This window comes from Molothrus ater, chromosome 1 (genome assembly GCF_012460135.2).
Source record: "Molothrus ater isolate BHLD 08-10-18 breed brown headed cowbird chromosome 1, BPBGC_Mater_1.1, whole genome shotgun sequence".
In the NCBI taxonomy this organism is placed as follows: domain Eukaryota; kingdom Metazoa; phylum Chordata; class Aves; order Passeriformes; family Icteridae; genus Molothrus; species Molothrus ater.
The window spans coordinates 144,557,229-144,575,069 of record NC_050478.2 but is presented as its reverse complement, the minus strand read 5'-3'; the positions used below and the strand labels follow the sequence as shown (position 1 = coordinate 144,575,069).

At 49.1% G+C, this 17,841-nt stretch overlaps 1 pseudogene; it reads left to right on the top strand.

The window, feature by feature from the left end:
• Window positions 1-16,040: 16,040 nt before the first annotated feature.
• Window positions 16,041-17,539, top strand: LOC118701773 (inositol 1,4,5-trisphosphate receptor-interacting protein-like 1; annotated as a pseudogene).
• The last annotated feature ends 302 nt before the right edge of the window (window positions 17,540-17,841 follow it).

The window sequence follows — 17,841 nt, the reverse complement described above, 5'->3', positions numbered from 1 at the left end:
TGCTTCATATGACATTAGTAAATCTGGCTGAAGTTTGGTTTTTTTTTTTTGGCAGGAGCAGTAATGGTTGCAAGCAATTCAGGTTTATAGTACCACAATGTGTTTTAGAGAAATAGGAAAGAGATTGTAAATTGTTGTAAATATTGGTGCATTTGGAATAGGAAAGATGAATTGGGCACTTTGGACTTCATAGTGAAATGCTAAGCCATCCTTTTAAGCAATTATTCCTATACTCCTTGCCTTAGATTGCTGACACAATATGAGAATGGCCTAGGAACTGTCAGTTTTATAAAATGCTGTTCATTCCCATCCTGGACTCCTGCACCCCCAACTTTCAACATGGTCATGGTGAAGGAAGGAATTTAGGGACAAAAAAAATATGAGGTGGAGAGTTAATGGCAGAGACCATATTCAAATGAGCCAGAACTGTTGTTTTGACATTGAAAAACAAAAATTCATTTCAATGCAGAAGATGGTGAGAAGTGACTTAGTTACAGCCTAGGTTACTACATTGCTTCTGTGAAAGCAGGGAGGGGTCAGATGATTGTGGAGAAATAGCAAATTGTTCAAAATCAAGTAATAAGTAATAGAAAAGAAAGGAGTAACTGTGACCAGGCCAGAGCATTGTTTTGAGATGCTGTTGAGTGGAGCAGCAGTGGTGTTTGATCTGCTGTCCAGAGCAGGAGCAGGGTCCTTGTGGAATTCTGTTCCACTCACCATTACTACCTCTGGTCAGATGAGGAAGCAGCAGTATCAGTGTTTGAAGATGGGATCATAGTCATGGAATGGTTTGGGTTGGAAGAGACCATAAAGATCATATAGTTCCAACCCTCCTGCCATGGGGAGGGATACCTTCCATGAGACCAGGTTTCTCAGAGTCCCATCTAGCTTGGTCTTCAACACTTCCAGAAATGGGGCATCCACAACTTATGTGGGCAACCTGTTTCATTAAAGAAGTATTAAAGAATATTAAAGAACTTCTCATAGTAAAGAATTTATTCCTACCATGTAATCTAAACCTACCTTCCTTCACATTTAAGCCATTCTCTCTTACCATATCACTGCATGCCCTTGTGAAAAGCTCCTCTTCATCATTCTTGTAGCTCCCTTTAGGTACGGTCCCTCTGGAGTAAGGTATCCCTGAAGTCTTCTCCAGGCTGAGCAGCTGGGTTGTGGTTTCTTGACTTCTTGATGTGTGTTAGAACACCTGGAGTGTTACCTCCTCCCACACCCACAGGGAGCAGCTGAGCTCAGAGGTGACCCTCTTCTTTCAGTCCCTGCTGATGGCACCTGCAAGGCCAGAGACTGGGGCTGCTTCTCCCTTTTTCCATGCCAGCTCCCTGCCTCTTTGGGCCCTAGGGGTTTGCAGTGCCCCCCTGCTGGGCAGGCACACAGCAGCAGCTCACAGTACTGGGTGCTATCTGCCCTGTTGGATAGCAGCACGATGGGGATGCTCTCCATTCAACCCACCCCTACCCAAACCAAGCATTTCCAAAATCATGTGGCTATTTTCAGCACTTAACTGGAATTCCACTTAAGCAAAACTTTAACAGGACTTACTCTCAAGGGCCTAATTTTCTTGAAAAATGAAGGGGAACTTAACTCTGTCCTTAATTTTTTTTTTTGAACACATAGCACTCAGTAAACAAGGCATCCAAAATAATTTACAATAATTGTTGGAAATATATACTGTGAGCTTGTGAATTCTTAAGCATGTTTTACTTTCCCAGTGGTGGAGCTGCTGTCTTGTTCTTCTCTCTGTTACCATGTTAGTGTTGTTTAGCTGAATTATATTCAGTACAAACATGAATGACAGCCTTTAGCTATGTGAAAACAGACTGTCATCCAGAAAGACAAAGTTCTCTTTGCTCTGAGCCAGATTTTAAAACTACTTACAGAGCGTATTTTCTGATTCACTTGAGTGGCTGCACAGTTATACCCTTGGTGAGACTTAATTTTCACAAACATCTCCAAGAATAGTAAATTATTCATTATCAAGACCTTTTCATTAGACAGCTGACATATTAGCTTTTCTCTCTGCTCTGATGAGAGATAAATAGAAGTTTATTACACCAGGAATGAGAAAAGAATAGTTTTTTGGCACCTAAATTCCATTTAATTCTATAAATACTAAGCATCATTTATAGCCTATTATTAGAGACCTGAGTTTGAGATTCAGGGCTATACATTCAGCTCAAGTGATTTACAGTTTCTTTCCCAGCTTTAGTCATGATAGTAACTGTTAATTCTACCTAAATGAACAGTATTACAACAAAGCAAAACACATTTTATCAGAACAAAGCATGACTGTTCTTCCTCTATGAACTATTATAAATCAGGAAAAATTTGCTAAAAGCCCCAGAATTGTCATCAACTGAATTAGTCCACATGTGTTCCAGGTGTTATCTTCCTGGAAATGGGTAATGAAGGTGGAAGTGTGCAACATTCAGCAGCACAGAATATGGCCTTCATTAGTAAGAGGTTGATTTATTAGAGTGAATGTAAGAAGCTGAGAGAAATAATCTATAAACAAAACTAATTCATTTAAAATTAAGTAATCCTTGTTTTCCTCTTTTTAATAATAATAACCCCCAAGAAATCTGTTTTGAACAAATTTAAAAGATGTCTTAATTTTTCAGTTTTTAATATACTTCTAAAATAAAACCAAGCTGCATTTTAAAAATACATGCTATTTCAAAAAAAAAAAAAAAAGAAAAAAGAAAAAAGAGGTCAAACTGTTTCCACCACAATATGGAGGAATAAATCTAAAAAAAAAAAGAAATTAATTTTTAGGTTAAAAAAATCTGCCCAATCTGAATAGAATTCCTATTTATTCTGTTACTCTAAAACTGCCTTTTTCAGCAAGTATGCTATTCCTGACAAAAAATTCCACCACCCTCTATTTCTGTTCCCCTGCTTCATATTTCTGTCAAAATTAATGATCATATCCTACATTTTGGTGCTCTCCCTCGATTATGGGCCTTTCCTAATGATCTGATTTTTACTGGGTTGATGATCAACAGCTTGGGGCAGAACATACCAGAAATCCCTTGGGAGTCTGCAAATTGTCAAACAGATGAAGAAGACTTGCTTGTATGTTTTGTTTATGACTCCTACATTATTTTTAGGAACTGTTACTGACAAACCCTCAAAGTCATTATGTCTTTTCCATGCTTATCTTTACACAGGAATGTAAAAAAATTACTGATTTAAAAATGTGAATCTGCTATAGCATCTTATATTAAAACATTTTTGTGCACTTCCAGTACTCATCTCTTTGCACCCTCTTTATGCTTTCTTTCAGGAAGAGCTGGTTTCCCCGAAGGAAATACCCACTGTGTGAGGGAAAAAAAAAACCAAAAAAAACCCGCAAGCTGTTTTCTGTAGATTGTGGGCCCATTTCATTAAATAAATGATTGCATAAACTAGCCAAATGTTCCAAAAGACTGAAAAACTTTGGGGGTTCTAATAAAGATCCAAATACTGCTTTACATATTATATTTCTTCAAATAATCTTTCCATATCATTAGCAATAAAAAAAACCAAATCCATCAAAAAAAACAAAGGAGGAATTTTAAATCCAAGTTAACCCAGAAGCTTTAGCTTCATTCATTTCATTTGAAGATTTGAATGTGAATGAGCCCTCTGAATAGCTTTGCTGAGCAAGGCTTCCTCATTGAAGTTCCAAAGATTTTGAGCTTTAAGGGATGGACATTCCATCAGCAAAGGGTGGAGAATGGACATCTGCCCCTGCCTGCCAGAGCCCTGGCTAGCTCGATGAAGCAGCAACCAGTGTGGGGAGCTGACTTGGCTGGGGTGTAGCTAAAGTCAGAACCTCAGAACCCAGTGTTCTGCAAAGGTGCTCTACAGCAATACAGCAAGGACTGGATAAAGAAAGCAGGCGAGACTCTTCTGTGGTGAGATTCCAACCCGTTTATCGCTGAAGAAAGGTGAAGGATAACTAGGAGAACGGTCCACAAGTAAAGCGTTCACAAACAGCAAAAGACCCGAGCACCTCTGTGCACGGCTTTTTAAACCATCACAAAATGAGGTGGATATAATAAAATAACCAATAGGGTAACTCTTAGGGTGTGGTTTCAGGATAGTAACTAATCAGGGTCAGAGGAGGAGAGAGGGTCCAATAGGGGATTGGTTCAAGGGATAATTGGCACAGAACATTTTAAACAAAGGGCAGGGTTTACTCTGGTGGACAAGGCAGAAGGGGCAGGGCTGCCTTGACAGGCAGGAGAGGGTCTGGAACAAAGGGAGGGGGCAACTTGAGAGACAGTTAAAGGGGAGGGCACTCTCAGGGAAGAGCCATCTGGGTCCACATGGGGGACGACTGAATCATACTACTAAACAACTGAAAAATTAACATGCACCGCAACAGACATCCAACTTGATTTCCAGAAGTGGGAACTGGTGAGGTATTTCTGATCTCATAGGATGGATTAAGGTAAAGACCTCAGAGAATCTGATCCTCACGGGAAACTTCTATTTCAAAAATGAGACCTATGCCATATTTTCATGCCAAACTTTCAACATTAAAAAATAATAGCAAAATTAAAAATATTTTCCTAAAGAAAAGTAATTCAAAAGAAATTTCACACATGCAGTTCCCATCTCATGGTTAGCAGAGCTGCTAACAGCAATTTGAGTGGATTCTGGAAAACATACAAAGAATGTTTTGATGCCCACAGCCCAATTAATGCTCTCACCAGGCTATCCAAGCAAGAACATCTACTGATTGTATCTTGTCTTTGAATCAGATCTCAAATACCTGCTTATTATCAGCCAAAAGAAGAAAATAATTTCAGAGTAAGAAATGCAAGTATAATGTTCTCCTTTCAGTGACAAGAAAATACTACAGTAATCACACACAGCTGTTCTCTAGGTGCAGAGAAAAAGAGAAGATCTGAAGCACCCAGTCTGTACTAAAAAAGAAATGACATTCAGATACTGGTAAGTCTTAATATGTCATTGTGGTACCATTTATTGACTTGCCATTGCAAATATGCAGATGTAGGTCAGTGAATATGTGCTGGGGATGGACATCACCATGTCTACATTTTGTCCAAACTCTATTGCTGACCCTCTGGATTTTCTGAGGGGTTTTTGTGTGTGGGGGTGTATGTGCATGTGTATTTCTTTGATTCATTTTAGGGTAGTTTCTGGTTTTGTTATGTTGTTGTCTTGGAGGGTTAGAGATTTTTTTTCTAGTGCTAAATATAGCTCTTTAAAAACACTTGGCTACAGTAAGGACTGATATCCTCCTAGATGGTATATAATTCAAAGTGTTTGGCAAATCTCAAAATAGACTGGAAGTAATTCAGTTCCAAAAATTTATAAAACCTTGAAATTCAGTTTAGTCAAGGAGACTTCCAAACACTTGTTCAATAGAACTGCACAAGAGTGCAGCTTACTAAATAAAGTAAACACAAGAGTTAATGAACACTCTTGAATATTCCTCCTTTGAAGGAACATCAAATTTTTAGTACTACTGGCAGACCAGCTATGTATTTCTGAAGTTTAAACAAGGAATAAAATAAAATTTTCATTATTTTGTACACTGACAAAACTCTGCAAATAGTTTCTGCTGATTAAGTCTATTTTGTCTGATACTTGTCCCAGAAATCTTTTATGTACTCAAGAGGTTCTCAAAATGTTATTTCTAGTTGGAAACTGAGATTAAAAATGTCACTCAACAGCAGCAACAACAGAAGTTATTGCATTGTCTCGATGGTACAGATTATTACTAATGGAATAGTGTTGTGGTTTGCGCTTGCCTGTTTGGTTTCCCCCTCTGGTTCAGGTTTATGGTCTAGTCCAGTGTTCGGGTATTTGTCAGTCATTGTACCCCTCCCCTGTTCCCCTAGTTACCTGTTATGTCCCCTCCCCTGGCCACTTGCCCGTCACCCGGCACCCCTGCCCCTTTTTCCAGAAGCTTCTGGCCGGGGTGTTGGGTGATTGGTTCAGGGGCCAAGGCCCCACCCGCAACCTTCTCCCGTTGGCTGTTTATGTTTGTCAGTCTTCAATGTATCTTTTGTACCCCTCTTCTGATTTGTTGTTCCTGGCTCCACCCATTCCCTATAAAACCTGAGGCATTTCCCTGCCTCGGGGCTCAGACTTCAGCTCCCCGACCCGGCACTACCCCTTCCAATAAAACCTTCTTCCCCATGAAGATCTGAGTCGCCCTTTCTTCCACGCCTGCAGCCTCGGAGTTTTCTCATCTGCGACCAACTGCCCTCAAGCCTAACATCGCTTGGGCACAGGGCCTGGACTTCGAGTCTGGGCAGTGCCCGATTGGCTGGAGACCGGCTGGACTTCTCTCCTGGCCTGGGCATTCACTCATTTTCTGGCCGCTGCTCCAGTTCTGGCGCCCAACGTGGGGCCCCTCGTCAGACAGCTCCTGACCAGCATTCCGGGTCAGTAGAACTCAGAAGACCATCGGCCCGCGGACCCCACGGGCAGGATTACAAAATCCCTTGGTCGCGGAACTACCCCGAGGTTGAGCAGACCTCACTTTGAGGCAGCGCTCCCCGGGGACCCCGGACGGCAGCTCCAGCACCCGGAGTCGTCCCTGCTGCAGGACCTTCTCCGCCCCGGTGTTCTGTTTGCCACCCCCCGGACTGGTGAGTGTTCCGTCTCTCTCCCTGTCGCCTCCTTTCTCCCCCGGTGTTCTGTCACCTTCCCTTTAGTGTTCCAGACAGGGGCCGGTGGGTGGCACCCTTTTTGCTTTTTCGTTTTCCTTAACTGGTGCGGGGAAGGCTTGGCTGAGGCTGCTGATTTGTAACACCTTATAGAGCTATGGGTGCTAAGCTCTCAGCAGCCCAGAAAGGGCTCTTTTTCCAAGTTGCGGGTGTCCTTGTTGGGGGGGGGTGTTTCGTTTAATAAAAAGGAAGTTAAGAAATTAGTTAAATGGATCTCCTCTGAGTTCCCCGAGGTCTCCCCTGCCTTGATCCAAGATCCTGCCTTTTGGTGGAGAGTCTCTAAGAGACTCTCGGAGTTGGTTAAGTCAGGGGACGCCTCGCTCTCCCAATTGGCATTTTTGGCAGTTCAAATTAAAAACATTTTGAGAGCAAAAGGGGACTCAGAGAGACCAAAAGTTACGTTTAGTTGTCTCCCCAGTTCAAGTTCGGCTCCCTCTACCCCTAACCCTCCTCCCCATCACCCTAAAAGCAAATCCGGGATTCTGAAGGGTGCAGCTCGCCCTTCCAGCCAGGCGCAGGGGATTCAGTCGTCCCCTGGCCCCCTTCGGAATTCCCCGTCTCCCCGCCCTAGGAGTCCTGGCCAGACTCCTGGGGGCTCCTCATCTTCTCCTGTTTCCCCAGTCCCCGTCCCGAAATCCCCAGTTTCTAGTCCCCCGTGTTCACAGTCTCCGGTTGTTAGATCCCCAAGTTCATGCTCCCCAGTTGCTAAATCCCCAGTTTATCCCTGGTTGCCTCCAATGACTCAAAATGGCTCCCAGGGAGCCCAAGATGGAGGCGACCGCATGGCTGAGTTGGCGGGAAAACCCCCTTCTTCTTCCCAGAACCCCTTCCTACAGAGTCCCAACCCTTTCCTGCCACTCAGCCACTCCCATAGTCCCGCCCTTCTACCCTGCCCCTTTTCCAGTCCCTCCTCCTTCCCAGACCCCTCCTCCGTACCTCCCACTCCTCCTCCCACCTACCCACCCATTTCTCCTCCCCCGTTTCCCACCATGGCTCCTCCCCTGGCACCTCCCATGACTCCACCCCCTGTTGCTCCGCCTCCTGTCGATCACCATGTCCTACCTCCTGACTCCGCCTCCTGGGAGGGTCCTTCAACATCGGACCTCCCTCCCCAGGTTCCCAGCCACGCCCCTGCCTCCCTCTCTTCCGGTTCCCACGCTCCCCCTTCCGGTTCCCACGGTCCGGGGTCCGGGGGGGGGGGGGGGTCGGGAACCAGGGACCGGGGTCTGCTGCCATACCATCGGCAGCCCCGGTCGTTTACCACCCTGAGGGGGACGGTGGGGTGCGCAGGCAATGGGTCCCCCTTAATCATACTCAAATCAAAGAGCTGGTCAAGGCCCAGAAAGACTATGGCCGGGACAACGAGTACTTCTGGGGAGTGTTGCAGGCGACACTCTCCGAGGCCGATGTCACCCCCTATGACATCCGGCGCCTCTTCACTTGCCTGCTCAATCCCACCGAGCGGGTGATGTGGGAGGCCGCCTGGAAGAGGGGAGTGACAGAAGCTCTCCCGGGCCTGTGGGGTCAACCCCATACTGGGGTGGACCTCATGGGCAACGTCCTGGCTCTTGACCAGCTCTTGGGGACCGGGAACTGGGAGGATGGGCACTCGCAGGCGAGTACCCTACCCCAGGAGGCGCTCCGGGTGACGGCCCGTGCGGCCGAGAAAGCGTTCCTGGCGCTGCCGGGGGCGGCCCCCTCTCTCTCCTTTTCAAAGATCTTCCAGGGCGCAGAAGAGCCATTCCTCGACTTCGTTGAGAAGTTGAGGAGAGCTGTTGAGCAGCAGGTGGCCGACGAAGGTGCCCGGGAGCACATCATCCGGGAGGTAGCGTCCTCCAATTGCAACACCGCATGTAGGGATGCCATCCTTAGCCTCCCGGTGCACCCGGCCCCCTCGCTGCATGACCTGCTCGAGGTCTGCGCCCGGAAGGTCCACATCATACCAGCTAGAGAAGGAGAGAGGAGAAGACCACCACCGCCCCGAGTCGGTGCCGTGGAGGAGACGCCGGGAGACGCTTTCGCCGGAGCCGCTAGCCGTCAACCCACCCCTGGAGCTACCGCTGCCACCGCACCTTGCCATCTGTGCGGCCAGCTCGGGCACTGGATGCCAGACTGCCCGTTGCGGCGGGAATTTTATGAGTTCAAGAGGGCTAGGGGACAGAGGGGGACACTCCCGCCAAAAAACTAATAGTGCAGCGCAGTTCCCCCCTGCGCAAGGACATAAATAAGGCGGGAAAGATAACATCTCGCAGGGAGGGGAGGAATCAGGGACCGCCGCCCGCAAAATCAGACATTTCTTTACCGGACGTGACTTTTGCAAACACACTTCAAGCTAAGCCGATCCTGACCACCTTTTCTGCTTTCGGACCTTTCAGGTTGCAGCTTTCAGAGTCGCTACACCTTCAGAACTCCGATCTTCACCTCATTGCTGTGAACCCGGAATGCCCAGGTAACTGGGGACGGATCAGATGTAAGTACGTCGTGGTCGGCGACACCAAGCACACACCACTGGCAGTGAACATCATCCCGGGTCTCTTGCCATCAGACCCGGAGATGTTCGCTGTCGGGCTGCATTGTGTCCAACCCCCCGTCTTCCTACCCAAAGGGCAGGTGATTGCGCAAGCAATCCCTGTCCTTGAAGTGACTTGGGCCATTGGTCATCCACCACCTGACCAAAATCTTACGGTAGCATGGGCCCAAGTCTTGGGGCAAGAGAGACCACACCTTAGTTGTTATATTTCAAAAGGGGGAGAAGGCAAGCCGCTCAAAGGCTTGTTGGACACAGGGGCAGATGTGACGATCATTCCCTCTCGGGAATGGCCGTCACACTGGGAGTTGCAAAACGCGCCAGGACACGTCCGCGGTGTCGGGGGTTTACAATTGGCTAAGCAATCGAAGAGCATCGTGCAAATTACGGGGCCGGATGGGCAATTGGCATCAGTGCGCCCGTTCGTTTTAGATTATACGGAGCCCTTGTGGGGGAGAGACCTCTTGGCCCAATGGGGAGCCCGAATTGACCTCCCAGTGGCTCCCCAGGTTTTTCGGGCAGCGGTCACTGATGAGCGCCCTACCTGGAAGCTGAATTGGAGATCAGATAAACCAGTACAGGTAGTACAGTGGCCGCTCAACAAACAAAAATTGGCGGCGCTCAACGAGCTCGTAAAGGAGCAGTTACTTAAGGGCAATCTGGTGGAGACCACGTCCCCGTGGAACTCCCCAGTCTTTGTCATCAAAAAGCCCAACAAGGATAAGTGGCGGCTCCTTCACGACCTCCGCCAAATTAATAATATTATAGAAGACATGGGGCCTCTCCAGCCAGGGATGCCGTCCCCAACGATGCTCCCCCAAAATTGGAATTTGGCAGTTGTAGATATTAAAGATTGCTTCTTTCAAATTCCCCTACACCCGGACGATGCCCCGCGTTTTGCGTTCACGGTTCCCGCCATCAACCGTGAGTCCCCAGGCAAGCGCTACCATTCGCGGGTTCTTCCGCAAGGCATGAAGAACAGCCCGATGATCTGCCAATGGTACGTCGCTTCCCTGCTGTCCCCAATTCGCGCAGCCGCAAAAGACGCAATTATCTACCATTATATGGACGACATCTTGGTGTGTGCCCCGACCACGGACCTACTTACACACGTGCTTGACCTGACAATCAATGCATTGGTTGCTGCAGGGTTTGAGCTCCAGCATGAAAAAATTCAAAGGATGCCACCCTGGAAGTACCTGGGTCTTGAAATAACCAGGCGGACCATTGTTCCCCAAAAATTGGCTATTAAAACAAACATAAAAAACCTAGCGGATGTCCACCAGCTGTGTGGGTCCTTGAATTGGGTGAGGCCTTGGCTGGGTATACCAACTGAAGACCTGGCCCCCCTTTTCAATTTATTGAAAGGGGGAGAGGAGCTTAGTTCTCCGAGGTCCCTCACCCCAGAGGCCCAAGCTGCTCTGGAGAAAATCCAAAAGTCCATCTCGGCCAGGCAGGCCCACAGATGCCACCCGGGCCTGCCATTCAAATTTATTATTTTAGGAAGACTGCCGCACCTCCACGGGGTGATCTTTCAATGGGACAATGACATCAAGGGCAAGGACCGGGGCTTAAGGGATCCCCTCTTGATCATAGAGTGGGTGTTCCTTAGCCATCACAGGTCCAAAAGGATGACGCGGCCCGCCGAGCTGGTGGCGGAACTGATCAGAAAAGCTAGATCAAGGATCAGGGAGCTGGCAGGTGTCGATTTTGAGTGCATTCACATCCCTCTGAAATTCGAATCGGGCCAACTAAAACAAAAAATGCTTGACCATCTCCTCGAAACCAACGAAATGTTGCAACTAGCTTTGGATAGTTACACCGGCCGGGTTGCAGTTGATCGGCCGGCCCATAAATTGTTTAACCAAGAATTTACTTTATCTACAAAATCTGTTCAGAGCAGAACCCCTTTGAAGGCTCTGACCATTTTCACGGACGCGTCTGGAGCATCCCACAAGTCGGTAATGACTTGGAGGGATCCTCGAACTCGGAGGTGGGAGGCCGATGTCACTGAAGTAGAGGGCTCGCCTCAAGTTGCCGAGTTAGACGCAGTCGTCAGGGCTTTCGAGAGGTTCTCTGAACCATTCAATTTAGTTACTGATTCGGCTTACATCGCCGGTGTGGTATCCAGAGCTGAAAATGCTATCTTGCAGGAGGTGGCAAACATCCCTTTATACAACTTGCTCTCCAAACTTGTTTATCTAGTCTCCCACCGAGAGCAACCGTTTTATGTGATGCACGTCAGGTCGCACACTGACTTGCCGGGGTTCATTGCGGAGGGCAACAGCCGTGCTGACACCCTTGCCGCTCCTGTTCAAGCCGCCCCGCTTCCTGATCTCTTTGGTCAGGCGAAGATCAGCCACCAGCGTTTCCATCAAAATGCGCCTGGTCTGGTTCGGCAATTCCATCTCACGCGCGAACAGGCCAAGGCCATTGTGGCCACATGTCCCCACTGCCAGTCCCACCAGCTCCCGACCATCCCCCTTGGAGCGAACCCCCGAGGCCTATCCAGCTGCGAGGTGTGGCAGATGGATGTCACTCATTGTCCCTCCTTTGGCCGTCTTCAATATGTTCATGTATTGGTGGATACTTTCTCCGGCGCAGTTTATGCCTCCGCCCACACAGGGGAAAGGGCAGCGGATTGTGAGAAGCATTTGCTTCAAGCATTCGCTGTCCTGGGCATCCCGAAGGTTCTTAAAACTGACAATGGCCCAGCGTATAAATCCAGGGAGCTGCGAAGCTTCCTGCAGCAATGGGGAATAGAGCATAAGACCGGCATCCCCTATTCCCCAACAGGCCAAGCCGTGGTGGAGAGGACCCACCAGAGCCTAAAAAGAGTTTTAGAGCAACAACGCTCGGCTGTGAAGGTGGAGTCCCCCCACATCCGTCTCGCACGGGCACTTTTCACGATCAATTTCCTAAATTGTTCGTTCGAAAATTTAAATCCGCCCATAGTGCGACATTTCAGGAAGCACGAGCAGCTGCAACCCAGGGCCAGGCCTCCTGTCCTCATTAGGGATCCGGAGACCTGGAAAACGGAAGGGCCCTTTGATCTCGTGACCTGGGGAAGGGGGTACGCTTGCGTGTCCACTCCCTCGGGTCCGAAATGGATTCCATCTAAATGGGTGAAGCCCTTCCGCCCTGAGAGGGGTCCGAAACCAGAAAAGGTGAATCAAGTCAGTGAAGCGTGTTGGCGGCGGCGGCGGAAGCCGTAAGAAAGGGACCACCCTGATTTCAGCTTCTGTTATCCTGGACTAGACACCTCTTATTTCAGCCTCTTCTCATATTTGATCTTTGTTTGCTTTTAGTTGTTTCTCCGCCCACATGGACCCGATGGTCATCGTGGCTCTCCCGATAGTCCTCCTCGTCGGGACACTACCACCGTCCGCGAGTCCCTGGATAGTTCCCCAGCCAAGGGCGAACGTGTGGAGGACCCTCGCTCAAGCCATGGGCCAGGAGCACATCTGCCTGGACCTTGGCTCGGCTGAAGACCCGATGTCGTCTTGCCTAGTGGGGATCCCTCTCCCGCTTTTTGAGTTCCCTTACCCCTTTAACGTTACTTTAGGTTCTTTGCTTCATCGTAATCCGCCCCTAATGGTTGACGCCCAGAATGCCTGGAGGGATGGACTCAGGAAATTGACCCCCCTGCAGTCCGACCCTCCAGAGCTTCATTTAGTTGGCTTCGCAAAATCTTCTGTTTGTATTTGGTTTCAGTATGCCCCCCTGTTCGGTTCCTCGAAATACTCGGACATCAGACCATCTAGTCCGGAGTACCAGGCAGCACGATGGTGCAATTTTACCATCAGATTGCCGCTGGCTTCCACCCTTGGTGTAAAACCATTAGCGCTGCCCAGAGGAATCTTTTTTATTTGCGGAGACCGGGCGTGGGCAGGCATCCCCCCTCGTCTGGCCGGAGGCGTCTGTACTTTCGGCAAGCTGACGCTGCTTTCCCCCAACGTTACCCAAATTAGAGATTGGAAGTACAAAAAATCACAGTCTGAATTGGCCGTTTCTAAAAGAGATCTCCGAGATTTTGACCCAGACTGTGATTCCAAAATCGAACATTGGGCCAGACCAAAATCGATTGCACTCACCATCTTTCTGCCATGGGTGTCAATCGCAAAGTCTCTGGGCGAATTGGGCCGCCTAGAGCGTTGGGTGGCGAAGCAAGCAAATTTTACCTCAGCTGCTTTGACTGACCTCCTCACAGACGAGGAAATCACTAGGAAGGCGACTCTGCAAAATCGGGCGGCCATCGATTTCCTCCTGCTGCTTCACCACCATAGCTGCGAGGAATTCGAGGGCCTGTGCTGTTTGAACCTATCATCTAAAGCCGAAGATGCGAGGGTCTCCATACGTAAGATAAAAGAACTCGTCCGCGAGATTAAGAATGAAACATCGGACTGGCTGGGGAATCTGTTTAAAGGCTGGGGACTGTCGGGATGGGCCGGGTCCGTGCTCAAATCCATTTTGTATTTAGTTTTAGTTGTGGCTGTAATCATTGCCGCTTGCTCCTTAATGTGGGGACTGATTAAGAGACTCTTGTTAAAGGCACCAACAATCAACGTAAATCATTTGGAGCTCCAGGAGGTCGAGGAGGACCTTGCCTCAGCGGTGGGCTCTGACAGTGCGAGCAACGGAAGTTTGGACTCTGAGACAGCGCGCGAGATGACAGCCATTTAGTTTTGAAGGACTCGTTTGTTTCCCCCCTTCCTTTTTCTCTTTTTAGACAAAAAAGGGGGAGATGTTGTGGTTTGCGCTTGCCTGTTTGGTTTCCCCCTCTGGTTCAGGTTTATGGTCTAGTCCAGTGTTCGGGTATTTGTCAGTCATTGTACCCCTCCCCTGTTCCCCTAGTTACCTGTTATGTCCCCTCCCCTGGCCACTTGCCCGTCACCCGGCACCCCTGCCCCTTTTTCCAGAAGCTTCTGGCCGGGGTGTTGGGTGATTGGTTCAGGGGCCAAGGCCCCACCCGCAACCTTCTCCCGTTGGCTGTTTATGTTTGTCAGTCTTCAATGTATCTTTTGTACCCCTCTTCTGATTTGTTGTTCCTGGCTCCACCCATTCCCTATAAAACCTGAGGCATTTCCCTGCCTCGGGGCTCAGACTTCAGCTCCCCGACCCGGCACTACCCCTTCCAATAAAACCTTCTTCCCCATGAAGCTCTGAGTCGCCCTTTCTTCCACGCCTGCAGCCTCGGAGTTTTCTCATCTGCGACCAACTGCCCTCAAGCCTAACATCGCTTGGGCACAGGGCCTGGACTTCGAGTCTGGGCAGTGCCCGATTGGCTGGAGACCAGCTGGACTTCTCTCCTGGCCTGGGCATTCACTCATTTTCTGGCCGCTGCTCCAGAATAGAGCAGGCAAACTTTCACAGTATGATCAGTGCATTTTATGCAGTAGAAATGAAAAAGAGCACTACTCTTGTTCAATAGCTGTTCTTTTGGAAAGACTTGTCTGTTCATGAAGTGGAAAATTGCCAAGTAGAAATACCAGTAAGAGTGAGTAGGTGACTTTTAAACTTTTATTCCGCACATTTTTACAGGCTCATCAGATGTAAAAGTATCTTTTACATAGAAGAGAAACATAATTCTCTTCACTGCTGAAATTACTGCTCCATGCTGAACAGCAAGGGAGCAGGTATGATCATCAGTCACTCAGCTGGCAACTTGACAACTGGACAACACAAATGCCACTTCCTATAATTTCCATAAAGAAGATCAAGATGGTCCATGATTTTTTGTCTGCATATCTTTTTCCCAGTGATAGCAATGATTAGAGAGTATGGTTTCTAAGGTTGATTGGACCTGATCCTATTGCCACTACAATATAATAGACCTACCATATGTCCAGCAAGCCTAAAACTAATGCTGTGCAGGACGGTCTAGTCTCAACAAACTCAGTGTATAGAAAAAGGGAAGAAATAAAGAAGATAGATTAAAAACCACATTGCTCAAAAGATTGATATTAATAATCACCCTAGAGCTTACTCAAAAACTCTTTCAAGCTCACTGTAAGACAATGTCCCCTCACAATGGCAAAACAGGAAGAAGTAGGCTGCCAGGCAGAGGCCCCTTCCCCACCACAGGACATTCACTGCCACGCATCCAGGGGTGGCACAAAGGCCCCAAGAGCACAGACTCAAGCAAAGACATCAGTACTGAGGGAACTGATGCCATCCCATGGGATGAGATCTCAGCAAGCAAAGCATCCAAGTGTCGTGTCAGCCCATTTTACATTTGACGAGAGTTCAAGGGGCTTCTGCGGCTATGTGGAGGGAGCCCCTGGGGCCTGTTTACCCTTGGTGAGCCTGCACTGTACTGCTGTGGGGGCTTTGTCTGTTTCCAGCCATTCTGAGTGGCTGAGCCAGGGTGGGGACGAAGGGAAGGACTAGCTGTCATGTGCTGTGGCACCTGCGACACCATGGGGGCACTGTGTCACTATGGGGGCATATACAGAAAGCCTCAGCAGGTAACACTGGCCCTGCATTGCTTGGGCAAGCAGTGAGTGCACACGTGGTGAGGAGGCTGGGCTGGGGACATGGGCTGGGGCAGAAACGCTACCAGGGCTGGCTTCTCCCCCTGCATGCAGGGGCAGGCCCTCATTGGAGATCCTTGGGCAGGGCACGCTGCTGCTGCTGCTGCTGCTGCTGCTGGGGCAGCAGGACAGGCCTTGTTGCGTGCCAGCTTTCCAGGGACCCATCATCCCTGCCCCCAGATCCCTGGGATTTGTATCCCTGCTGTCCCCAGTGACAGCTGCCTCCCTGCCAGTGCCACTCAAGGCCTTCTCTCCATCCTCCTGCAGACCATGGATTCCCAGGTATTCTGGTTCTTGCACTTGCAAAGCCTTGCCCAGTACCCGTAGCCTGCAGGCAATGGTTTGGATGAGGTGATGTGCCTGCAAATGGAGGCACATGTGAAGCTCCAGGAACAGGAGAGGATTCGGCTGGAGCAGGAGCTGGAGCAGCTCATGCTGAAGTGGAGCACCAAATCCTGGGGAGACCTGCTCTGGTCTGCCTTGTACCCAGACTGACAGGTCTGGGTATTTGCTGGGCTCCTGCTCCTTCTCTTGGCATTGTGCTTTATGCAGAGGAAAAGAAGCCATGTAAGGCACAGAGCAGTGGCCAGGAGGAGAATGAGGAAGAGGACGAGACATGGGAATATGGGAATTATGATCTGGGATGGCTTCTAGAGGAGCGCAGTAAGTGGCCTGTACAAGACCAGCAGACAGGCTGTGAGAGGACAGCATTGTCCCTGATGGACAACTTCACAAGTGTCCTCAGGTGTGTCTTGAGAAGGACATGTCTTCCTGTTGCTGCAAAGAGCCATTTTTTCGGCAATGCCTTTGACAATTGGACTGCCCGTGAGGAGAAGTCATGTACTGTGTGCTGGTACTCGTACTCCTCCTGGAAGCCACACCTTCCACCTGACGCTGAGGGGCTCCACCTGACGCTGAGGGGCAGAGGCCCGGCAAGAAACTTCCATGTCTGTGTGGAGCTGGAATACAACTGCCCAAGGGAGCAACTGGGGGCAAACCTGCTGTGCCTCGTGCACCACTGTGAGGTGGTTAGGAGGAACATGTGGCACTTCAACCTCCTAGACACCCTGTGCACCACTCCTGCCTCGATGTGAGGCAAACTGCCCACTGGTTCTGCACACTGGTGAGATCAACCTAGCAGCGTTTGCCCCGGTCATGCAGTTGGCATGTAGTGCTGCTGCCCTCCAAACGCTCCTTCAAACTCAGGCTGAGCAACAAGAAAGGAAACTTCTGGGTTAAGGTGCTCTTCAGGGTGCAGCCAGGCTCCTCAGACATCTTTGTGAGCAGCTGGCCTCGAGGGCCCCACACCCCAAACCCAATGTGGCCTGAGACCTATGCTGTGGCAGAGATCAAGTTCTTCAGGCACATGGCCAGGCAGGGCCCCCAGGACAGCTCGCTCCTCAAATGCCTGAAGCTCTTGGCAGGTGTTCTTGTGTGCAAGACTTCTCCATCTGTTCCATCAAGACCATCGTCATGCACCTGCTGAACACTGTGACAGTGTCATGGTGGCACAAGAGATACTTTGTGCCTCAGCTTGCGGATATCCTGGAGCAGCAAGATTATCCCTGGAAGAGAAACCGCTGGAGAGTTTTATTGTGGGCAGCCAGAGGCTTCTGGAGGAGATCAGTTTGCCCCCAGATGTACGAACAGCTGAGCCACCCAACCTCTTCCACCTCCTGACACAGTACTGGACCGCCCACTCCCAGGCGATGGAAGCCTCCCTCGATCTGCTCCGTCACCTGGCAGGAGTGCCAGTCCATGGCTGTTGATAGCGGGGCTTGTGCTCAGAGCTGTGCTCATGGGGCTGGCAGCTGGTGGCAGAGGAGCAGTTCATGGTGCTCGAAGACAGGAATTCATGGGCTACAGAGACAGGTAGACAGATGAATATATGGCTACAGTGTGTGTGTATATGTATATAACTAGAGAGATTTTATTAGCAAATGTGTTTTCAATGGATACACATTATATTGATAGATTATTAGTTATCATAGTATTTTATAAAACAATATAGCAAATCTATAGTGCTGCAGTGCCGGATTTCTTCAGCCCACCTAGCTCCTGACACCGTCAG